Source organism: Anthonomus grandis, chromosome 3 (assembly GCF_022605725.1).
Source record: "Anthonomus grandis grandis chromosome 3, icAntGran1.3, whole genome shotgun sequence".
NCBI lineage: Eukaryota > Metazoa > Arthropoda > Insecta > Coleoptera > Curculionidae > Anthonomus > Anthonomus grandis.
This window is the reverse complement of record NC_065548.1, coordinates 13,383,526-13,405,383: the sequence shown is the minus strand read 5'-3', so window position 1 is coordinate 13,405,383 and position 21,858 is coordinate 13,383,526. Positions and strand designations below refer to the sequence as shown.

Sequence of the window (21,858 nt, the reverse complement as noted above, 5' to 3'; positions counted from 1 at the left end):
CGGTCTTTGTGAAGCCTTGAACTAAAAGTGTCACGCAAAAATTGCACACAAGTCATACATAGGTTTGTTTGTTGTTGTATATTAAATAGGTTATTTCCATAGAGGAGAAACAAGAGAGGGCTTCACACTGAATTCTGAAGAACGCATTGATGTTCAAGTAGCGAGATGTGAAGTTTTAAAAAGAAAAAGTGTCAGCGAGTGCTTTAAAAAATGCTAAGATAAAACTTTGCTAACTCAAAGTGACGTAGCAGATGAAGATTATCCTGATGATTTAATTCCTTCAAATGATTTAAAGTAAGATCTACAACCATTTGTATCAGAAGCATTTGATGAGATTTCCTTAATGCTCCAGAATATATGAAGGAGGTAAAGATGTAGATGTTGGTGAGGGTGTAGATTGGATTGATGGTGAGGCTTTAGGCAGACAATTTATTCGAGACACATGATAAATCAGACAAAGATATTCTGGAAATGACTTTGGCTTACAAAATTAAAAATCGAGATGCTATTAAACATTTAAATTTTGTTTGACAGTGGGCCACAGATAATAATCTTCCTTTGAATGAATCTGCAAAGCTAAAAGGAAACCGCCTATGAAAAAGAGCTATGCAAGAGTCTAAAATCACTAATTTCTTTAGTTAATTAGTTCAAAAACATTTAAATGGTCCAAATCAGAGTTAACAATAATTAAAACCAATTTTTACAATGATTTAATATTCCGGACTTTTTGATAATTCGGATTGGCTTGATTTTAATTGATCCATATTATCGAGACACTAAAGCCATAAATCTTCAATTTCCTTAATAAAATACTGTGGCTTATACTATCAAAAGCTTTAGCGATGTCACAGAACACGATAGACGTATATTAGGGTTTAAATATAATTTTTCTAGCACGTCAAAGATGGCGTCGTTTGTGCCTGTAGACTCTTGAAAATCATATTGAAACTTATTAAGGATGCTACGCTTTTATTCACAATTAAGGAATGCAAAAGCGAAATAGGTCTCCAATAGGATGGAAATTCCCGGTTCAAAAGTCCCTTCTTTGAAAATCGAAATGATCTTTTTAAGTAGATGTGGAAAATATTCATGCTGAATGGAGGAATTAATTGAGTTTGCAAAGACATTATAAGCGGGATCTGGCAAATTTAAAAATATCCTATTTGAAATATCATCCCGACCAGAAGAATTCTTATTGATAATAGAAATATGTTTTTTTTATCTATCTATCTTGTATGGCGTCAGGAGTAAAGTAGAAGCTTTCAGGTATAGAAGTATTACTTAGCCAATCAGTAGGAGCATAAGAAGCCATGGAAATCCATTTACCAGATTACTACTAACTGAGCAGTAATAATAGTTCATTTCACTAGTACTCAAAAAAGATGGTTTGGATTGATCAGAATTGGAGCCTTTAAAATTATTACCAATCCTTCAAATCTCTTTCACCTGGAACTTCACTTTTCCTTTGCTATTCACGAAAATTTAAAAATGATCGACAATGATACAAAGGATGCTTATTAGCCTTATACATTACACAATAATTCTCTAGAGCATCCTTTTTTGTATTTCCTATTGTCCAGATCTGCAGAGAGAAAATGTTGATGATTTCTTTCAGCATTTGAACCTGGTTGACTTAAAGATACTTGGTATTGATTAGTGTGTAATGTATGCAAATTTAAATTTTGTTATACATGAAACTAATTTTCTTAAGAAATTTGTTTTATGTATAACATGTTAAAATTAAAAAAATCAAAAAATGCTTATAACTGATGTTATCTTTATGGATGATTTTCAATCAGGTCCTAAAATTATGTCCAATGTACTACTAAACATATAAAATAACAATGTATACCAATTATCTACAAATTGCTTAAGACTTTTAAGAATCCGCAGATTTTATTGAATATTGTCTGCAAGATTTTCCAGATCTCTTAGTACATTTTTGCCCAACTCTGGCAACACATATAAACTTTTTATATGGCTTTGAATAATACATTTTTTATTCTCATATTTTTCTAATAAAAGATTAAAGACAACTTCATAATTTAACTGATTTACTTCAACTGAATGCATTACTTGAACAGAATCACATTTCAGGTAAAACCGTAACAAATACAATGTTTGCATATTCATGAGTATACCATTTAAATAAAGTCCTAAAGTTTCTTGAAGAGATTTTCAATCCCTTGGTAGCTTTATATGAAGAAAACTAAAGGAACTACTGAGGAACTACCAATGCTATTTCAATCAACTTTTGTGCAAAGTAACCTAAATGCAGAGAAGTCTTTTCCTGATTAATAAGTTAATGCAGAACTAATCCAAGATGGTACAAAAGAGATTATTATTTGTTGTAAAAGTATTTATATGAATTGTTAGACCAGAAGATTTGTTTTAATATTTTAGAGCGAGTTGAATAGAAGCAATAGGAGGAAGATTAAAGAAGAGACTTTAAAATAATAAAAAATAATAACTATTAATAAATCATGGGGGAAGTTACCAGGAGTTTCGAAAATATTAACAAAAAAACAATCTTCAATAGGAATTATAAAACAATTCACTTTTCAAGATTCCTGTATATGAAGTTTTTGTCTTATTTTTAGACAAAGATGCGGCTAGTAAAATATTGCGATGTAATTTCGGAACACTCTGTATACACTCATTTTTGTAAATTTAATAAGACCTTATGCAAGGTCGTAACTCTCTTACTACCCAAATTATGCCATTCTTGGAGGCTAATTTGAAGCTCAAAAAAATTGTCAAAAATTGCATTTTTGTAAATTTTCACTTGTGTGCTTTGATTTTTACATTTCTGCTCATAGCCCAATATAATCCTATATTTTGTGATGTATAAAATAAGGATAGTCGGAGGTATCCGAAAAATAGAAGGTTCATGTTCAGCGCTCCTATCATCACGGTAATTCCCATTTTTAAATATCCGTTTCAGACTAAAAATCCTAGAAAATCGTAACGCAGTAGTTATAACAACTATTATTTTAAAAATCATTTTATAATTACTTATTGCGTTTTACTTTAAACGATTTTTGATGGTGTCTATTCATTATAATTAACCATGTTTAATTTGACGTTCCTTGATTATTATCCGATCATTAAAACCACCACATTTTAAAACCACTAACAATGGAAGTTTTAAAAATAAACTTTTTTTGACCATATATCATGGCACATGTCGCCGAATAATAATATGCATTTCCTATTTATCATCGAACGGGGGTATTCACGCAATTTTTCATATATTTTTTTTTTCGTTTTTGATAATACCGCGACCTTCAATTGTTACACCGAGTCTGAGGTAAATGCCGTAATATGTGGTTAAATTGAATACATAGTACGTAAAATACGTGTCATGTATTCGGCCTTTTTTTATTTTTTGAAAAACCTGAGGCTTATTATGCATTATTTATTATTTTTAGTGAAATAGGGAGCAGGTTAGTAAATTGCTTTTTGTTAATTATCGTCATCATATTTAAATAGGACAATATCCAGTTTTAGCCGGTAATTTTTACAACAGAATAATCTAATAGTTATTTAATGCTTTGCAAGAATACCACCGCACATTTAGCTTAAATGTACTTAGCAAAAATTATATCTGCGTTAACGTCTTATACCTACATCCTTAGAGACGATTCACCAAGTTTTTAAAATAACTGGTCAAAATAACAACAAAAAGAAATATATTAATTAACTAACTAATTAAATAAAAACTAAAAGAATAAAGGCAAGGGAATGGCAGGGAAAAAAACCGTGAAGAAGAGGACCCCAACAGCAGTTCTATTAAGTAATAAGTATTATCATTTAAATGTCAATTTATCAAATTTAGCGAGTCAGCATGAACACAATACAAATCAATTATAAGCAATAAAAATTAAAGACAACGCTGTAACTAACTTTAATTTGCAAAAAACTTAAAAACTCAGTGCGATAAAGATACTATAACCCTGATAAGTTAAAAGATCATGCATAATATATTTAAATTTATAATAGCGTAAAGGTTTATTCAAAGAAAATCTCATACAACTGTTTTATAGTTTTTGAATTTTTTTAAAAATACTAAAAGTTAAACAGTCAGAAGAAAATAAATCGTTGTAATTAGGTAAAGGAAGGATAAGATGGTTACACAAGTAGTACTTATGTTCTATTAGGTAATATGTGTTTTAATATATATATACGTTTTTTACGCTATTTTTATTTAGTTTATTATATGATTTTCAACTGAAAGTTGAGAATCAAATATTATACCTAAAATTTTAGTTTCACTGTCAGAAAAAATCATGCTTTTATTTACTTTAATAGTGAAATTACTTTTAATATTTGGTTTGAATTATTCTTTCCAAAAATGATTTCCAAGCTTTTGGCCGAACTTATTTTTAAATTGTAATCTCTGCAAAATGACACAATGCTCTCAATATTAGAATTAAAGTAAGTGTTGATATCTTGCATATCCGACTATAAAAATAGGATATATATTTGTGAGTCATCAGCATATTGCTGTGTTTTAGAGTTTAGAACTGATCTATTAAAACATAAATTAAAAATAACAATGGCCCCATTATCGAGCCTTGTAGAAAACCAATTTTTAAAGTCCGAAAATCAGACTGCAGCCCGAATGTACCATTACCAGTGACTCATACAGGCTGAGATCTGTTTGAGCCAAGAAACCAATTTAATTTATCCAAAAGCCTAATATAGTTACATACATACATATAGCACAGCCATACAGGTAGTTAATTTATTTTCTTCATAGCTTCTGATGTAGTGATGGAATAAAGTCGAGTTAAGTCAGTTTAAGGTCTAACTTTTCAAGATCTAGAACTACTTTTCTTTAAATGTTGGATGTGATGCAAGAATCCTTACTCCAAGACAACGTATTTTGGACCACATCCATGAACCTGTTTCTTGTTTGAAATGAACCTGTTTCTAGTCATATAACTTGAATTTTTTAAAAGATCTTGCTTCAGAGGTAATCCTAGACTAGGCCAATAATCATAATGCGTAAGATGAGAAAAGTTTAGTGTGGATAGTCTCTGAATGAGTTGCATAATTATTAGACTAAATAATTATTAGTCAAAAGACTTAGGGCATGGTAATGAGCTAAGATAAGGAGGTTATATCTGCAACCTGGATGTTTCAAGTTTATGCTTCATAACTTATTTAATTTCAAGTACTTTCCTGAGTACCTCAAGCCTCTTATTGCTGACCAATTGTATTTTTATTCCTTTTTCTAGTGCCTATCTTGCTGCCTGTATAAGACACTGCAGTAACTTGATGTTTGATATTGACATATAAGTCTTCCGATCTATTATTTTTGCTGATGATTCCCGCAGTCTCCAGGAAGAACCTGGCAGGGTTTGCCATTGGTGCAATATAAATAGCGTATCCACATCAACAACATAAATCAATGCTTTAAAATGTAGTTTACTAGATATATGGCACCACTTACCTTTGATTACACATTATTTCTGTGCACTATGCACTAAAATTAGAATATTTGACACCAAGTTAAATTTTAACACTCATATTCACAGTGATTCATATTGACAGTGAGAATCTTTTTAAAGCTGTGCTGTTCCCTTAGTATTGGAATACTGCTTTGTGATGTGGTTTCCATATTATGGCGTTTAAGAAAATTGAGAGAGTTCACAGGAGGGTTGTGGCTATACCAGGGAAATAAATTTGAAAATAAATATGATAATATTTTGCAAGTTTTGCGTCTGTCAACATGGTTTGAAAGGAAGCAGATGACTGATATTTATTTTTTGCATATGGTCACATTAAGTATCGTGAATTATTAATTTATATACCTTTTAATTGTAATGTTCCACAAAATGGACATACTAGTTTCTTTTTGTACACTTTCGTCCAACTAACTGTGACAAAAAATACGCTTTGACCCGTTTGATAAGATCTGCAAACGCAGTCTTTATGATCATCATGAGATGCATATTTTTAAGATGAGCGGCTAAGTAAAATTTAAAAAAAAAGTTTGATTGTGACGTCATTATTAGTAATAACTGCAATTAGATTTCAGATTTTATTACCTGATTGTCTTCTTAGTTATATGTTAAATTATAATATTTCATTTTATTGCATCCTGAATAGTGATTGTAGTACGATTTATTAAAAAAGTGGATTGTACCATATATGAATAAATACATAAATCTATATCTCTTCTATATTCGCTTCTAATTTTTTATCATTCTATTACTCTCTCGATCATCTGGTAATTGTATTTTCTTTGTAGTTTAAGACAATTACGTACCAAAAAACATGATTTTTTGTTACTATTATTTATGATACTCGAGACTGAGATGATGATATAGAAAATAATATTAAGCCTTTAATTTAATAAAAAACTGCTTGGATGGTCTTAGAATTTGGCTTTTCTCATACATTTTTTTATATTGTATAAAAAAACACATCTCATTTCTCTATTACTCTCTGGATTATCTGAAAATTAAGTTTTCCTTTTAAAGTTTATTGACAAATTACATATAAGAAACATCAATTTGTTATTACCTATCATACTTCAGAGTGAGTTGACCATAGTAAGACTGAACCTTCCCAGTTTATTTTATATGCATTTTTTATTGATTTTTACTGTCTGGACAAAGACTGGAACATAAATAAATTTAGGTAAATACTGAATTAATGTTAAAATTGCAAAAAAAAAATTAAATTAGGGTTAACACTGTAATGTATTCTAGACTTACCTGCTATAGGACTCTCTTGCTTCTACTCAAGTGAGTTCATTTTGGTATAGTAACTGGCATAAAATTTTTGATGTAGGAAAGTGGAGAAAAACTAAAACTTAATTTTTGTTCCAAGTGGAGTGAGATTCTGATTGGTTTCTTCAGTGCAGGAAAATTTCTTCATTCATTATTTGCCTGGTGCTATCTACTTCATATGCAGCTCCTGTCTGTTTCTAGTAATCTTATCAGCGTTCTTGTCTTTTTTTTCATCAATGTTTTCTAGGCCTATCTACTAGGACTCTCCTCCTTCTACCTGAGAGAATTCAGCTTGAGTCAAAAGGTGGCATAAACTTTTAAAAACTTTTCAATTTGCAAAATTAGGAGGGAATTAAAACTCATTTTTTATTCCAAGTGGAGTGATTTTCTGATTGATTTTTTAAGTGAAGGAAAATCCCCTTAATCATTATTTGAGTACTGCTATCTACATTATATGTTACGTCGGTATATATCTGATAACCTTATCAGCTTGCCTGTCTTTTTCTTCACCAGTATATTTTAGGCTTACCTGCTAGGTTTCTCTTTTTTCTATCTCAAGAGAATTATTTTGGGTTGGAAAGTGAGAGAGAAAGAAGAGGGAATTCTTCTTAAAAAGTTAAAAATAACTTAATTAAAAATAACAATTAATAATCAAGATGTTACAAAATCCATCGGATGAGAGTGAAATAGGTTCAATAATCTAAGAAACAAAATGCGAAAATTTACTAAAAAAAATAATGGCTAATAATATAATAATGACTAGATGACGTGCAAAGAGATGGAACACAAGAAAACTCACAAATAAGTGAACATACATAAATAAGGATTTCGCCCAAGAACCTCTACAATGCTTGGAAACTGGAAAGAATAATTTACCAAACTAATAAATATAGAAGAAGCGACATATGAAGAGGATAAACTATATATCACTGAAATCTGAGTTAACCCATCATCCAGAGAAGAAACAGGGCTGGGATTCTAAAATCACGACTCGATCTCAATACGATCACGACTTCGAATTCGATCGCGACTCAGTCGTGACGACAAGGGTGATTCTAAATTTCTATCGTCGGCTAAACTCGTTTTATTTGATTTAATTTAGGTTTCTTGGTATATATTTGTTTTTTTCCCTAATATTTGACAGATGGAAACGTCAATTGTCTTTTCTATTAATAAACAGTAAACACTAAGAATTTTTATTTATTTGGTTAATTTTTTTCGCCTTCGTGTTTTTTATTTAAATATATGCCTATAACTATATTATTTCTTTAAAATAAAAAAAAATCGTTTAAAACCACCACTATCCATTGGAAAATAATAATTCAATTCATAGAAAATCACAAAAACTTGTTGTGTTGATCCAATTTTGCTTTTAATATGGCAACATGGGTGCAATCAATAGGACCTATAACACCAGGGAAATTGGATCTCTCTATAAATGTTAATTTATTAATTTCTCTCATCTCTTATATTTGAAAAATTAATCGGTCAGCAAGGTGATTGTCAATAATTTCAGTAATTTTATGGATTAAAAGACTTGCAGTAGTTTCGTTAATTTCAAATTTAAAATCTGGTCCAATGCTTCTTTGGTAATAATCTGTGGCATAAAATCTTGACATACTAAAACTGCCCATTCAATGATAACTCTACTTCCTCTGCCTCTATTAACAGAAGGTTGTAGAAAATAGGGTCGAATTAAATCTATTAGTTGTTGTGTTTAAGAAAGCTTCTTGATATCTAATGAAAACGTGGTATGACTATTAGTAAACAATAAATGAAACAAATACGTTTAAAAAAGGATGCTGTCACATTATGCACGTATTAAAAAAGGAAGAAGCTATATCGTCTGATGGTGTATACGATATACCCAAGCGTGTCGTCGACAAATCGTTAAAAAATAGGCAATCTGCAAGACACTCACGACTGAAAATTTTATTTAGAATCAGTTATATCGAGTAATCAGTTATATGAGTAAAAATTTTAGAATCCCAGCCCAGGTCAAGCTATTAAAAAGCTAAAAAAAAATAAAGCAGCAGAATGAGATGGCGTCCCTCCGGAATGCCTAAATAAGGGTCGACAGAAACAGATACCATACATCAGATGATACAAAAAATATGGGAGTAGGAAATGATCCTGATAACTGGAAAGAAGGAGTTACTATACCAATACATAAAAAGAGAAATAGAATGTCATGTAACAACTATAGTCGTATCACACTCCTTTACAGATAAATAACTCATTAAATTCGTTCATTAATTGGAAAAGCTTTTTTGGTCCTCCGAACTGGATGAAAAGATCTTAAAAAATCTTTCATTATTTCCGTATCTCAGTGTCAGGTGTGTATACAGATAATTTTTCATTTTAACCGATGATTTATGCTCTTATTAAATATTTCTTTCATTTCTTTGCCTTTTCAATTATCTTTTGTATATCGTCCGATCCCAAGACTTGCCAATAAAAACCTTAAAAACGACATATTTTAATTTTTTCTTTCTAGTAAGTGGGACATATAAAAACAAAAATGTCGTGTACTTGAATCTATAAAATGCCAATTAAATTTGTTCAGTTATTATGCCAACGTTTATAGAATTTAAACCATTCCGAAATTGTTCAGTGAACGTGCAATGTATGTAGGTATGTGTGTTTCTCAATACCTCTGTGTGAGTACTGTTATATCATTTGAGTTTCTTTCTTTTATATGCAGAAAATTCCTTAAAACCTTAAAAACTATTTGTATTTGTACGTGTCGTAACCTATTTTTAGTATATTCCTTTACTATATTACTTACACATACTATCTATAATTCTTAATAAACTATATTCAATCCATTAAAGTATCATTTATTAAGTGGACATATAACTTAACAACTTAATTTGACTCCTACTTTACTAGTTTTAATAAAACGTTAAGCATTTCCATATACAAACCATTTATTTATATTTTTTTAGCAGAATAATATATATTTCTCTATGCATACAAAAATGTAAAAAAATTCAAAAAAAAATTTGTTTTTCTGTTCATATATATTAAAAGGACATCATTAAAAAACCATTAGTGCAAGGTAAATTCACAAAAATATTTTAATAATACGTATCTGTATGACACCAGTATTTTTTACTATTGGCTGGGTTTACCCCGAGGACTGGTGATTTATGGGGGTTGTTAAGGGCAAGAAAAATCTCAGCTTCAGGTACTTCCATAAACACAAGTCAGTAGGAAGCAATTTTTTTTTTCAATTTCGGTAAATCGAGAATGGTTTCTTATGGTTTAAGTAGGGATTCTTTTTATCAATATTAGAAAAGTAAAGATCAAAATAATAATTGAATTAATCAAAAATTGGAATACATTCTGCCAGAAATTTCCTTTTTCAATTTTCAGAAACTCTAGACACAATACGAGAAATAAAATGAGAAAGTTTTTTTAAGATTCTACTTGTCAAATCTCGTTGATGAATTTCTTAAAAATGTTGCAAATCAACTTAAAGTTTCGTGTGTGTTTTTTTTTAATCCTGTTGCCGCGTACCTTATCTAAATAACCCCAAAATATATGGTCAGTATTAGCGCGACCCGATAAACAAATGGTTGCGAAATATGCGATTTTTTAAAAGTATTTTGATATGGTTTGTTAACTTTGATATGAAGAAAAAACTGCTAACTTGGTGGTCCAGGTTATTAGCGTAAGTTAATATAATAATATTTACCCGTTTATCTGCGATAAATTTTCGACTTGAAAATAATAAATAATATTTTTGGTTTTTAGGATTGTTGTCTGAAAATTGTGTTTTTCTCGTATAGCTTGCACAATTACTTACGGAAAACATCCTTTAATTAATATTCTCTTAAGTTTTGTCAGGTTGAGATAGGGATATATCATTTATTTTTGGATTACTCTCTAAATTCAAATAGAAATTGTGTTTCGCTTGTAGATAAACTTAGGGTTATCCATCCAATGGAAAATTTCAGACCTATCCTTCAGAATGGCATATGTTCTTATAATACAATTAAAATTAAAATAAATAATAAATTTATTGTAGTTTGTTGAGTCTCTAAGAGTCACGGAAGAATGTGGAACTGACCACAAACATCTGCTAGCTTAAGTCAGAATTCATATAAAAACAAAGAACAGAGAACAAATAAATTCCTTGTTAGAACCAGGGAACATGAAACAATTTAAACAAAAATTGGAGGAAAACCTAATAACAGATTGAGATATCTCAAGAGAGTCAAATCTACAAGAAATATGGCTAAGCCTCAAAACAACTCTATTAATTACTAAGGAACAAGTGAGACAACAAAGCAAAACGAAAGTAAAAAATGAAAAACCGGAGGACCGACGAAACTTGGAATGTAATAGAAGAGAGGAAGACTTTCAGAAAACCAGGCACAAATACACAAGAATGAAGAATCGAATAATAATATATGAGACTATGTAGAGAAGTGCAACAAGTATGTAGATGGAATAAAAATCACCACATAGAACAAATATGCGAATGGATCGGAAGCAGAGCTAACACCAATGAAACCCGATATATCTTCCTATACATTAAATAAATTACAAGAGAATTTAAACCAAAAAAGTAGAAGAGAACAAAGAGGGAAAAGTCAATACATCATGTACCAAAAGCAGAAGTATAGCAAGCCATTAGTTACTTAATAAACAATTAGAATTCAGTTTTAAATAATGTGAGTGCAGAAATTATGGAACCGTTTCCTCCAAGTGGTAATGTTAATTCTATTATGAAGGATTTGCAATAGGATCTGGAAAAGTGGACCATGGCGAAGCGACTGGATTTCATCCACTTTCACTCCTCTGCATATAAAATGGTCAAAAATGTAGCAACTACAATACATCGCGCTGATATCCCATCCAAGCAAAGTTATGCGTATAATCCTACTAACCCGTATAATCCTACTAACTCAAAAATTTCTTAGAACAAGCTGGATGTGTAACCAGAAAAGGGTTCAAAAAACATACTATGAACCTACGACAGATCATCGAGAAGGCAGAAGTATTCGGGAATCCTACGTTTTGACTGCGTGGACTCAACTGTGGAAAGTGTTATTAGACATAGAAACCTCGGTCTACCTTATTGAGAGCACATCATATATTATTTTCATTAAATATATGTTTATTCAACGATTTTTTAGTACATTTTTGGTTTTGGTGTATTAATCAACCATATATGGTCAAAGAATATTTATTAAACTGTAGAATATACCTATATCCTATACTGTTAACAAAAGAGAGAAAATTTCGGCATTTAAAAAAATTAGGAAAATTCGAATTGAAACACTTAAAGGACTTACATTTCTAGCTTTTAAACTTGATGAAATGACCCCGATATCACACATATGCCACTGTGTAGCATATAATATACCTTTCGCATACGTATATATCTTATAGTGTAATAATGGAAAATCATAGACAGAGAAATATAGAAAAAAGTAAAGAGATAAGAAAAGATATAAGAAAAAAAGAAATATAGGAAATGCATTAACGTGTAAGAAACACAATAATTATACCACGCCGCGCCTTAGCCAATCAAGAAATTGGCTGTCCATTCCCTGTGGCTTTTGGCTTTTGCGTAATAAAAGTGCATCAAATAAAAAACTCAATAATACAAATTGGTTAAAAATGAAAGAGGGATTTAAAAAGTAAAAAGTATTTCAGAAAAATGCTGTGGCATACTGTGTTTTTTATTAAAAAATATTTACAACAAACCCCTAACGGACGCCACTGGAATTTTTTTTTTTTACTTAAATAATCTCTCCTGATGCACTTTTTGTTTAGATTTTTTACGCCCTGTAGATTCAAAAGTAATACAGTTAGGACATACATTCATAAAAAACAAATTCAAATTTTTTATTGGAGAATCACCCTGTAAAGTTTATCGGTAGAGTGCCTAGACCCCATACCTTTCTTCTAAATTCCATATCAATAATGATTTAACGTTTAAAATAAAGATTTTATACTGCTTTTCTGTAACTAAAAACTCCAACGTTAGCAGCTCAGCGGAGATTTTGTTAAACGCATTCTGTAAAAGTCTTTAAATGGTATACAATATACCAAACGTTAAAAAATTGTATATAATTAACATGTAACCTTCTTGAGCATGAATAACATAAACTTTATATTAAATTCCTCAATCATGTGGACATTTTATCCGATATTTATTATTGAAGTTCAACCAAAAATGTACATCTGGTGTAAACCAGAAATAAACATTTATTTAACTGTCATGTGTTGTTTGACTTATATGCCTTTAACCAAGGAGGCATCTTGTAGTTAGTAAAGCCCTGGATGGTTGGCAAGGCGTTATAGTTATCGGCGGTAAGACAGTGCGATAATGACATGACTTTTATCGCAAAGAGGAACAAGAGAAATACTATAAAAATACTATGAAATAGTGCCAATCAGGAACAAAAAAATAATATATTGATAACTTTGGATCTTGCAGACATATGCTGTTAATCGTTTTGCTTCAAAAAGCATATTAATTCTAGTCATATTTGCAAAATAGGATATGCTTGGATAGGGTTGAAGAAGCTTCTTCAGACTAAGGTATACACAATATTGGTATTCCCCAAGGTTCGGTCTTGGGGTTCAATTTATATTTAATATATATTATTGACCCAATCACCATTTTGTCCAACTTTTCTAAAGTATTTAAGTTCCACCAAGTTAAACATCTTATTTTACCTCAGCATGAGTTACTCAGTGTAGATCAACACTTATAATACTACAAGCAGCATAAATTATCAGAATTATCAGATAGCATAAACAGAAATCTTCAAAATATAACTAATATTTCACAAGAGCATGATGCACTAAAACTTAACTCTGCTTAACTGCTAAATCAAAGCTTATCTTTTTCGGTCGTCACAAGAATAAAAATATATTTAATAAAATAAATGTACAAAATGGCAAAAAGCTGGAAATTTGTCAATCTGCTCGTAATTTAGGACTTTTTTATTAATTGTAAATTAATTTTTCATGGGCATGTTAAAAATCTAATACAAAAGGCTTAAGTACAACATTGTATAGTTGTTTTAGAGATGTCGCCGTTTTATAGTTAACTTAGAAAAATATGATAGAGTTTCACATAGAATTAATGAAATCCAGTGGCTAAGTAGTATATCTTTTAATAAAATTAATTGCTTCATATTTTAAAATAAAAATTATAACCAACATAAATACCCATTCTGTAAATACCAGAAATAAGGAAATTTTTTTTTTTAAATACTTATATTACTCAAAAATATTACATACAATTTTTTACACTAATTGTAGAGTGTGCACAAAAATCATAGTTAGGTATATACAAATAAACTATAAGTATCATTTACTGAACCAAGTCGCAAAACTTACCTTCGCAAATGACTTTACAATAGCTGTGTCAGGTATTGTAAAGATGGGTCCCTATAGGGTAGAATGTCCCAACCAAAGTCAGTACAGGCAAATAATCATAATTCGTTTTATTCAAATAGGTTACTTCTGCATAATAAAAAGACAAATAAGGTTGTCTTTACATGTATGGGTAAAGAAAATTCCATTTGTCAAATACAAGAGTTCAGCTCTTTATGCTATTCCTTATCTGGTTGTGCTTCAGCAGATGAAAAGTTGGCATATTTTGAAGTTTTCAACCCACTGCATATGCTCTGCTAGCATAGGGATATGAAAGAAAGAGAAAGGCTCTTAGGATTGTGAAGGGTCTACACTATAGAGCCAGCTATAGGGAAGCCTTTCGGTTTTTTGATCATTAGCTTCTTTAATGCGTATATACCAAAATGTATTATATATTTACAGAATATTGCCCTTGTTTCAACGTTTGGTGAAGTATTTGAATTTCCCATATTACATTGGGGTGATTTTCTTATTATCTTTAATATTACGTCAGATTAAGTCATTTCCGATCAAAGAAAAAAATTCATTTAAAATTCACGTATTTTTTTCATCTTTTATTGTTTAGACACATCGATTGGTATTGTCACTTGCGTGTTTTTTTTAAAATAGAACACCCTGTATATTACGACGTTTTACAATTCTTTGATATATTCTGAATACTTTTTGTATAGCAAACCATATGCCTAAGGTCAATGGTTTGTCAAATATGACCTAACAAGCTAACGAAATATATGTAATTAAAACATAAAAAATTATTTTAGATTTATAGCAACTAATGCTAAATTTGTTGTTCATTTGATTCACTGCGTCTTTTGCAATAAAAGTTTTGGTTACAGGTTTACTCAAGTAGAAACTATGACGCCAAAATTAATTTTTTATGTGATTTTTTAAAAACGATTGTCATTGTTGATAACGATTTGTCATGCATTTGTGAGTATAATTGTTATATTAGTTGTCATTTCACGCAGCATTTTTTAATAAAATGCATTTATCTGAGAAACAACGAATTGAAATACTCATGATGGTTGATTCTGTATACCGAGTCAGTACATAAAAAGAGAGCTACATGGACTTACACAGCTATGGACTACACAGCTTCTAACCTTATCCCTACTTTAGTTGTTTTATTCCCTGATCCCCAAGAGGCTGACATACCTAGTAACGAGATATGATTTCAACAAATCCTCCTCACTTTGCCATCACCGTTCGACAATTTCTTGATGCAACTTTTCCTAATAGATAGTTTGGACGAAAAGGACCGATTGAATGGCCACCAAGGTCGCCGGATCTAAGCCCATCAGATTTTTTCTTAAGGGGCTATTTGGAGTCCAAAATTTAAGTGAATAGATCAAATAATGTTGATGATTCAAAGCAAAGAATTCGACAAGAAATTAGATTGGAACTGCATATTATTTACCGACTTCAGAAATGCATTGAAATAAATGGACAACAAATTGAACATCAGTTGCAGTAAATATTGTATTAATTTTTATTTTTTAATGTCGTATGTTTCATTAATTTATTACATGAAATTTGACAAACCGCTGACTTTAGGCGTATGGCATGCTATACAAAAAGTATTTAGAATATATCGTAGAATTGTAAAATGTCATGATATACAGGGTGTTCTATTAAAAAAAATTAATGTTGATGCCATAGTTTCAACTTAAGATACCCTGTACAACAAAATTTTATTGCAAAATAATATAAAAAAATAACTGAATTTTAATTGAATCTGTTCTTTTCATTGTGAATGCGCTATACATAAAACTGCAGAATAAACTTTTCCATAACCAGTTTTGTATTATAAACTGGATGATATGGATTATACAACGGGAATATACTGATTGTTTAACCTAGATATAATAACAACTATTTTAGTGACAATTAACATATATTTAATATTTACCACACTACCCAAGAATAAATTAAACAAGCCAAAACAACAAAAAACAAAATCTACATACAAATTACTCCCAATCAAATAATCCATATACGTCAATGGAAACGATATTTCGGCCTTGTCGCCGATGTCTCTAGAGAACTAACCTCGTTGCCTTGGCATTTGTGACCCCTTATTGAAGATATCTCTAGAATATACGTAGCCTGGCCTATGAAGAAGTCATCCACGTTAAATTCAGTAAGTGTTGGAGTCTACTCGAAGTGATTCTTCGTTGGCTTGATACGGTCGAAAGTGATTTTTTTTTTGAATTCGTGGCGGTTGTGATTTTATTTCGTATAAGTGGCTTAGTTGGATATTGACTATACTGATTTTTCGATAGGTAGGGATTACTATTTTTTTTTGAAAATTTTATTTTTTACTATAGGTAAAGCAGAGATAAGTTTTTTTTAAATATTTAAACCAATAAGGGCCTTTTTTTGGCAATTTTACCGGGGCTTAAATTTTTTCTTTAAAATTTTCAAAAAATCACTGCTATACTTTTGAAAACTCTTACATTGAGATTTTGACCAAACGAGTGAGATGCGTCGTACATAAGGTGTAATCAGCTAATGCACCATAGAACTAAGCAAATAAACTATTGTATGTATATTACTTAAAAACAAAAAGAGTCTAAAGTCTAATTATTTCTTCATGTGCTAATTTTTAATTTAACAAATTAGCACATGAAGAAATAATTAGACGTGAGTTTCAGTTTTTAGTTGCTATTTAAAAAAAAAAAATAACCTACCTGAAAAAATGCATTTTTTTGAATAACGATCAACAACGAATTAATTGAGTTAACGATTTATCAAGCCATCAAACAACTCAAAACCCTTAGTCGAGATAACTATTCAAAAATCAAGACAGAATCTTTAAGACTAATATACAAAAATATCAAAATATAAATTTTTACAACGGGATTTTTAAAAAATTTGTGCAAAACTAATTTGTATTAAAAAAACCTCAGTATAAGTCCAAATTCCAAGAAAAGGACCAATTAGACTCTTGAACATTGATATGTGTGCAAGCACTCATAGGACATGGTTTTTTTATTTTTGGGAAAAATTTATAAAAGTTGTAATTATCAACTTTGTATACTAGTATAGTAATATGTTCAAGAAAATACAGTTAAACAATAAATACATTGTAAATAAACTGTCGGATTTTGGGTTTGGTGGTAAGCCAATGGGAAATTAGATAAATGATTAAATTATTCTTTTAGTTTGCTATAAATTTTAACTCCGAAGCATATAAAGTCTTAGGTTCCGCTAAAACTTTGTTGTAATATTAAGAAATCTGGTGAGAAAATAAGCGTTCAGGAAGGGAAATATTATTGTTGTCGCTTAAATCTAACTTACGTGTATCATATCTAACCTTAAGATACGATACAAGTTTTTTGAATTACATTTTTTAAAACAGAATTAGACTATGAAGTAATCTTCGCATCACGCATATCCACCCAGCTTATTTCTCTCAATTTTGCTTTTACTCCTCTGTCATATTTTCTTGGTCTACAAATTAAATGAACACAATAGTTAGTTGCATCCACTTTTCTTCTATCTCTGCTAAACACTCACATACGCACTTGAGGTTGAAATAGTTGTTTTTTATACAATAACTTATGTGCTTAGAGAAATATTAGAACCTAAGATCGGTATGAAGTAATAATCCCGAGTTCCAATAATCTTTCTATAACAGCCTTCGGTCCAAGCAGTAAGTCTTAATATTTCTTTGAATTTAATTTCAGTCAATGGTTTAAAAAATTGTTAAATAGAAAATGAAGATCACTATTTATTTTGTTATATTTTTCAACTACGTCTTCAGATTTGAATGAAAAATATATTTGTGTATCGTTTATATACTGACGCACTGTGATAATTTTGGGCTTTGAAGTTAATTGGGATGTTTAAGGACAAAAGAATACAGATAAATAGATATATCCCTGCAGCACACCCTGTTCAATATTTTATGTATTCGGACTGAAAACCATTCACCTTGACCAGCTGCTATCTACTAGCCAAGTAATTATCAATAAGTCAACAGGAATTGTCATTAAACACAAGTAAAATGATCAACAACTCGCGATATATCTTCTTGAAGGTCTTCGATTAAAATACCATCGGCTGCATTCAATAGGGCAGTTTCGCAACTGTGACCCTTTCTAAAACCAGATTGAAAAAAAAAGTAATCGTTTATTTACACGCAGATTTATTTGTCCCTCTAAATCCCTCTCAGAAACCTTCGACAGGCATATCGAAGATGGCATTGTTGTTGGGTCGCAGATCACTTAGGTTTTCCTGCCAGGCGACCTTAGGCAGTGGAAGCAGGAATGATCGATCGCTTCCAGTTTTCAGCAAACGTGAATATTTCTCTATATAGCTTTCGAATCGGCTCTTGTCATTGTCGATGTCTAACTTCTACTCTCTTTTGTTGTTTCACTGCTCCTCTCTTAGGTTTCTGGTACTCATGCTTTCATTATGCCGTCTATCCAAGTTTTCTTCCAGGGATTTGGAGGTACCCAGTTTGAACATGTCCATTCCATATTAGCTAGTTTTGCTCTATGTCTGTCATTATCGAACCATCTCCTTCTCGTACGTTGTCATTTCACATTTTATCTATTCTTGATATGTCTGGTGACCTCTTAAAAACATACATTTTAGTCGCTTCAAGTTTTCTTCGATTTTGTTCTCCTATTTTCTAGGTCTCTGCTCCATTATTTACGATGTTACCCAATTTCGTTACTCCATAGTACAACATTTAGACATCCTATTATTGTTCTGGCTTCTGTTATACTTTTCTATAATTTTCTTTCGCCTTTTCCAGACGAGTCAAACTCCACACCAAGATACGTGTAAATGTTGCAACTTGTTATTTCATTTGTATCTAATTGGATGTTAGATAGTTCTGCTCCTATGGAGAGATATTTCATTTTCTCTGTATTGATTTCCAGTCATTATACTCTCTGCCTAGTCGTCTTTATCATTCTCTTTGATAACAAATGAGTAGAATAGCATGTAAAGGTAAATGCTGGCTTATATGTCTTATCTAGCTTTACAATCTGCACTTAGAAACGCACAATAGAAGCAAGATAATTTTTGCATCTTATTTACTGGTTGGCATCGTATTGTCTACTATTTCCATAAATGCTTTTCAAAATAGAGTGCGCCAATTTATAGCCACTCTGGTATTGCAGCTTTATTCACAGACTTGACTCACATCATTTCCAAACTAATGAGCAGTTCTTTGTAGGCCACTCATTGTAAGACTCTTGGTTGATAATTATTGTTGAGAAAGCTTCAGGATTCATGGTATAGATCTCTACTTATCACCTTTTATAACAACATTTCTCGATCAGGCCTAGACTATTTTCAAAGAATTTTAAAATATTTAAGCATTACAGTTCTCTAAGCTCTTCTAACAAATTAGGACAATTTGTGGAACTTTTGGACATTTTTCAATTATTTTTAAGCACTAAAAATCTAAATATGGTAATTTAACAAAAAAAATAGTAGGTCATATGTTGAAGTGGTCAAAAGAAGTGGCAAACTTATTTTAGTACTGTAAATTTAGTAATATCTATAAAAATGTGAATTATTTGTTTTGTATATCTTATGTAAAATGTAAGCAATAATTGTGGTAATTTTTAAGCAATGTTACTATAGATTTACTATTTACTATAGAAGTAGTCTTGTACTTTTACATTGGCTTTAATGCAAATTTAACCATTATATCCGTAAGAATCCTGTAAAACTTGAAAAATTGCTTGTAAATTAGTATAATATTTTTGGTCAAAAAATGCAGGTATATTTGCTGTTTTTTTATTTTACTTTTAGATATAATACACTTTTGTTGTATTATTTCATAAATAATACAGCAATTTTACTACTAAACATGTTTTAACTTTTATGCTTTAATTTTAGTAAGTTTTATATTATTTTAAATTTTTCGGCTAAATTCTGGTAATTTTACTGCTTTAATTGCCGTATTTTTTTAAAATAATCTGTAATTATACACCATACTAGTTTAGTATTTTGGTTCAAATTATTGTTCCTTTACGAGGGTTTTTTTTGATGAAAAAACAAAACATATGTAAAATCCTTCTGTTAGAGGTCAATAATTCCTATAAATTATAATTATAAAAACATTTTATAATTACCAAAAATTGTACAAACATGTTTGGTACAACATTGTTCAAAAAATGCGTATTTTCTTAAAAATATAAATATTAACGAACTGGAAATAAAAACAAAAAAATGACTTTCTAACTAAAAATAAATAAGAAAACATTCCTAGCAAGGAATTTAAAAAAATTTAAAATAAACGAATAATAAATTATATAATTTTATAAAAATGTTAAGCTCGGTTATACCTACATATCTTTTAATTTTTTAATTAATGATGTTACTTTCTTTTTTTTTTTTTTTGGCCAATTTTTCCCATCAAAGTAAAGTACGTGTGTTTTGCTTTGTTGGGAAAATTCTTAGTTAACCATATAACTAATAACTAATAAAGGTTTTTTACACGCATTTTAGTTAATTTCTGAATTAAAATTAATGAATTAATCAGTTTCTAATCTATTTTTGCCGATAAAATAAGAATCGTAAATTAAGGATGATGCAAAACTTTTGAATCCATGTCCATATAGCTTGAAATTTTCCAAACTCTCAAATCTCAGCTTAAATAATGCTTTGCAGTGACATCATTCATGTTCAAGGGTATCTCCCCCTGACAGTACCTGCAAACGTTTTATTGTCTGATTTTTATCAGATTGGTTACCAGGTCTAACTTTAATTTATAGTTGCCTGTAAAAAGACTATTATCTTTACCGGTTGTGAGGATTGGCTCAAAAGGTCTGGGATAAATTTAGGTAAATAGGTTTTTATGAACCTTTTGGCCTGCCTTTGTCCTGGTATTTGCATTTTTTGACTTAATCTTTAAAGAGTAATATTGCCACGAGTAGCCATTAACATGTGACCTGGGAAGAATTTTAGAAAAATATTAAATAGCTTTTGAATGGCAACCAAAATATGTCTTTAAAAATTGAATTTTAAATTAGAATTGAATAGGTAATATTGGCCAGGAGGACTCCAATTATGAATTAATTTGTAACCCAAAATTCTGTTTTATGAATTAAATTCTCCCTTAATACAGATGTATTTTAGAAGAACTAAATGTTTTTTAGTGGTTATCAAAATATCCCTTAAAAATTGATCATTAAACGTGAATCCTATCAATGTGAATTAATTTAGTTTTTACCGTAAAATTCCGTTTTTTTTTTAAATTTTTTTTTTCAGAAATATGCTCTGAAATTAAATTTAGAAAATGTTAATTAATTTTTCAGCGGAAATTAAAATACGCGTTTATATACGCGAATTTTTTTCTAAAACGTTTTCTGAAAAGTCCATAGGGGCTTAAAAAGGGGTTTTTCTTATAAAACTGTACCATTAACTGAAAAATGAAAATATTTTTTGACAAATTTACACGATATAATTTTTTACTTTTCAAACACAAAACTCATGAAAATCAATAAGTAATATTTAAAATTTCAAAACCTCCAGTACTTCTAGTATGACATGGCAACAATGCCACCACGAGTCCTCCCAATTTATCAACAACATCTGTACATCTTAATATACTTAAAAACCACGTTGCCATATGTTAATCCTTAAGAATTAATAAGTAAGAATATTAGACGACATAAGAATAAAAAAATATATTAAATGGCACAAAATAAAGTGACAGGAAGCGATTATGGTAAAAATAATAACC

The 21,858-nt window shown here is 30.1% G+C and overlaps 1 protein-coding gene across 3 annotated transcripts in view; it reads left to right on the top strand.

The window, feature by feature from the left end:
* LOC126734538 (uncharacterized) overlaps window positions 1-21,858 on the top strand; it is a 303,120-nt gene that overhangs the window by 12,449 nt on the left and 268,813 nt on the right. Inside the window, exon 1 of one of the 3 annotated variants that reach the window (XM_050438217.1) lies at window positions 16,280-16,429. The exons of the other annotated variants lie outside the window; for them this stretch is intronic. The gene's annotated coding sequence lies outside the window, so the exon portion shown is untranslated. Of the gene's footprint in view, window positions 1-16,279; window positions 16,430-21,858 lie in introns of those variants that run through there. 3 annotated transcript variants of the gene reach the window in all.